This window comes from Phalaenopsis equestris, unplaced genomic scaffold (genome assembly GCF_001263595.1).
Source record: "Phalaenopsis equestris unplaced genomic scaffold, ASM126359v1 Scaffold000765, whole genome shotgun sequence".
Taxonomy (NCBI): domain Eukaryota; kingdom Viridiplantae; phylum Streptophyta; class Magnoliopsida; order Asparagales; family Orchidaceae; genus Phalaenopsis; species Phalaenopsis equestris.
The window spans coordinates 186,879-191,738 of record NW_018165205.1 but is presented as its reverse complement, the minus strand read 5'-3'; the positions used below and the strand labels follow the sequence as shown (position 1 = coordinate 191,738).

The 4,860-nt window shown below is 36.0% G+C and overlaps 1 pseudogene; it reads right to left on the bottom strand.

Moving 5' to 3' along the window:
• Positions 1-452: 452 nt before the first annotated feature.
• On the bottom strand, positions 453-1,016 carry LOC110031050 (annotated as a pseudogene).
• Between the last annotated feature and the right edge of the window lie 3,844 nt (positions 1,017-4,860).

Genomic DNA, 4,860 nt, shown 5'->3' with positions numbered 1-4,860 from the left:
CAACTTCGAAGGAAAAAACAAACAGCCGAAGGAGGGATGATCGGGATTAACCGGATCTGCTGTCGAGGAAGAAGAAAATGCAAGAGATGAGCATCATGATGGCAGGGATAGCCAAGCCTATTGTCCAGCTCACATTGCTCTGGATATAGATAATGAAGGTGAAGGAAATCATGACTGCAATGGTGAAAGTAAAATAGTACCAGTTGACGAAGTTGTTGATTCCTTTCTTTTTCTTTTTTTTTCACAGGATAAGATCTGTGGAGGAGAAACGAGAAACATCAAATAGATTAAAATATAAAGCTTCAGATCTGAACTGATCCGATCACAAATCCCGATCAAGGACTGAATCTTAGATATAACCAAATTAAAATAAGTGTAAGTAAAGAGAAGTAGAAGAACGATGAAGAAGAGAACCAAATTCCTTTTTTTCAGCTTTTTCTTCAGATCCTTCCTCAAAGACGAAGAATGATGCTCTGCAGATCATCACTGAGAGGCGGAAGTGGGTTGAGATCGGCCGAAAGCAGTTTCCGGATGCCACATCTCCATCGTCAACGAAGGAAGAGGAGGAACCGCAATCGCTGTGGCAGTCTTCTTTGCCGGTCATAACACGTAACGGCCTCGGATTAGCAGGCAGCAGGATCGAGGGCTGCCAGGGGATGGAGAGACGAGGATCGCTGAAGGACTCCACTGTACTGCTCATACTGCTCGATGTTGGACGCAGCGGCTCATGCGCCGGGAAAAAACGGTGAACCGTCGGTGATGAGAGGGGGGAAGTCAGTCTTTGCTTTAGGACCACGGAGTTTGCGAGCGACCACATCATAAGCGCGGGATGCGTCCTCTGCAGAGTCAAAAGTGTCGAGACAAACCCTCATCTTTTTCACTGGATCGCAGATCTCGGTTGTGAATCAGCCTCATGGGCGCTTGCGAACTCCCCGAAAGCGAATCTCTTTGGGAGGCGGTGGCAGTGCGTCGGCCAGACGCGCAACTCCGACAGCCGGTGAACGGCCCTTCCTCATCAGAGTGATGGAGGAACGATGGAGGAAGTCCCGATGTGGTGGGGCTCGGTCTCGTTTCAATTGAAGGAGGTGAGAGGACCGCAGAACTCAGAGTTTTTGTTACCATTAAAGAGAGACTTAAGCTCGACGCGTGAAGAGTCATAGGCAATCCGCCAGAAACGGAGGAAGTCGATAGAAGTAGCGAGGAGGTCCATCTGGTGGCTATCTCGATCAGGGATGAACATGGCCTTGGTGGGACGATACGAATGATCGATACTGAGATTGGGGTCTGAACGGATCTCCCTCATGGAGTCGTCGAGTTGACGTCGAATTGGAAGATGGAGTTAGTGTCGCCAAAATCCCACTTTCCTCCATAATTGCTTCTCTCAATTGCTTCTCTCGACCTCTCGACCGAGAAAAATTCTTTATTCCCCTCCCTTCCTGCACATAGGATGGCAGGAAGGGAGTCCGACAATTCTCGCAGGAGAGCCGGCGGCTAGAGTACGAAACTAGGCTCTGATACCATGTTAAAATTTTGAATAATACGGAATAAAGTGGAATATTTTCATTGAAATGAACAGAGGTATACATAACCCTTACAAGAATCCTATAATATGAAAAATAATAAAAAAGGAAATAATATGAAATGAAAGATATATCACCTGATATCTTAAATAATTAATTCATATTAATTATTAAGAAATAATAGGAAATAATATAAATTAGGAAAACAAATAATTTCTAATATATGGAAAGAAATTATCTCCTTTTATTAAGGAAAAAATTTTTGGGAGTTGTCATGCTTTTAAGAGCTAATTCAAATTTTATGAGGCAGTTCTTTTGAAAACATCAATTTCTACTGGCTCAAAAGCTACTGATGGCCTTGACTGTGAAGCCGTAGGTTGATTCGTTTGTAAAAGACAATAAACTAATGATGCTGCAACATAAACTAAAATTCTTTTCTGTATTTCAGTCGCACATCTAGAGAAAAGTTCAACTTAAAAATATAACATTTCATCTTATTTTAAATAATATGTGATTATAAGTTAAATATATAACAACAACAATTTAATGAAATATATACATCCTTCAGTATTCATTTCTACTACAGATGGCACTCATTCAGACGGCAAACCCTAATTGAAGATTGATTAATAACTACAAATACTCTCTTTACAAGAGACATTTTAAGTGATCTTAATCATCTCAAAAAACAAAAAAAAAATCATACGTTAATTATCATTAGTTTCTTAACATCATAAGTATGTTTTAAGTTGAAAATTAAACTTACTTTAATTAATTGTGCCTTTTAATTGAGCCCATAATATAGAAAAATCTTTAAAAAAGTATAGTCACATTTTATGAAGAATGTTTTAGAGAATTTCAGAGATATATTTTTAGGGGTGCTTTAGAAAATTCTAGAATATATAATTAATAACTTTTGTAACCGAAAAAGGAGAAATATTCTAGAGAGTTGATAGTAGTCATTAGCTTGAAATGTGCATTGTCACTAGTATAAATAGGTGTAGTGTGCTTGTGTTTTGTATCAAGTAAAATAAAAAAAAATGAGTTTTATAAGTGCTCCTCTTCTCTTATCAGCATTCCTACTCTTACAATAAGTCTCTTAGTCTCTTATCTTCCAACATTTTTCTTCCAACATTTTAATTAGTATTAATAACTTTGTTCTATCAATTAGAGAAACTCGTCTTAGAGACAAAATGAGAAATGAATATATCCGTGATAGGGTTGGTGTAGCTCCTGTGACGGGCAAAATTAGAGAAAGACGTCTTAGATGGTTTGGTCACATTAATCGCTGACCATCCGATGATCCGATTAGGAGAGTAGATGTTTTAGATTCGACTTATGTTAGGAAAGGCAGAGGTAGACCTAGGAAGACTTAGGCTTATGGTATAACAAAATGATTTTAATTTATTAGAACTAAATAAAAATATGACATTAAATAGGACGTAATGGAGCAAAAGGATTCATGTAACCGATCCCACGTAGTAAGATTGAGGATTTGTCGTTGTTGTTTGTTTAACTTTGTTCTATCAATTCTGAAAATTCTAATTAATCAAGCACAATATTGAAGAAAATCTCTCCCTCGTACACACGTTAAGGTCAAAAAAATCTTGATTATGAAAGATATTGCTCTCTAAATTTCTCCTCTTTCAACATCAGTGGTGAATGGAAGACATGGAATAATGAAATGGCAACATCAAACACATCCTAGAGAAACTACAACTCCTGTAGCTGTGCCGACCTCAAAAGCTCTTTTAACACATTCTCAAAAACTGCAGGGATAATATGAATTAATGCGCGTGTTGATTATCAGTTTCAGAGATCAAGCGAAGGAAGGGGAATATATATCACCATCACGGACGGCTTTCACTGGCCCAGAAAGGGCATGTGAATCGGGATCCATGCAAAGTGCAACATGACCGCCCGTGCGGCCGCCGATCATGATTGTCGGCGACCAGAATTTGCCATGCACAGTGAGTTTTCAATAACAGGTCGATTCATGGGTTAGAATGGAGAAAATATTGCATATTTTATAAGTATGTGGGATTATGATGAATGAAGTGATCATGTTATTATAATTTTAGTTAGATATGACGTAACATTTTCATCTATCGTTATCCGCACGTACTTACAAAATATGTAATATTTTCTCTTTACAGTACGACTCTGAAGGGAAAATCATTGGACTAGTCGGTCCATGATTGGTTATTTTTTTTTTTGGTAAATTTACATATCTATACCACACAATTTATATGCATTTATATATCTAATTTCTAAATTTTGATATTTTCATTTATGACATTTTATTATTATAAATATTTTCATGAAAAAAAGGTGTATTTTATTTTTAAAAGGTTCATAAATAGTGATATAGTTGTTGTAATATTAAAAATTTAATCGAAATGCATGTAAACATTAAAGTTTAAGCATTAGATATCAAAATATATAAGAATTGTGTGGTATGTGTATATAAGGATTTCATTAGATTTTTTAGGTGATGTAATCTACAATATTCAAATAAATTGTCTTATGCTAAATCTAATTTATTTATACTAAATATGGCATTTACATGCACATGAGTGTCCAACGCCTAAGTTTTATTTTTTATATTTATAGCATACAAATATTTTGTATCACATTAAAAATATTTTTTAATATTTAGGAAGTGTGGTACGCCTCTCCATGCGTAAGTTAGGTGGCATATATGTAAAAATGAAAGTTTAGGATTTAGTCATGTAAATACATGAGAATTGAGTGGTATGTATGTAAATTATTTTTAACGCCAATGATGAATGGAATGAATGAATAGAACGAAGCACAACTGAGAGTAATGGGTGTAATTGAGCCAAGCCGACTCATGAGTTGCCTCGGGCTCAGCTCAATAAGAACTCCTTGAGCTGAGCTCTATGAGCTATAAATCAAACTCAAGCCAAACTCAACTCAACTCGTAAGCCAACTCTTTTTTAGAAAAACTAATAATATAAAATACAGTTAAAATATTACGAAATTCAAGTCAATTTATTATAACATTAATTTGAATTAATATCGTTCTCTCCTTCATAATAAACAAATATGCTTATGACATGACTCGAACTCATTGAATTAAACTCAATTTATTAATCCAATTCAAACTCAAGTTAAGAGAGGCACGAACCCAACTTGACTCATTCCCACCCTTAACCAACAGCCACACAACACAACTTGTTTTGTTCCCAATTTCAATTCAAAGCACCACTTTTCTATTTTTTCCATTTTCAACCTTTATTACTCAAAAACAATGGCGTAAAAGTATCGTACGACTTTGATACCATGTTGAAATTAAAATAAGTGTAAGTAAAGAGAA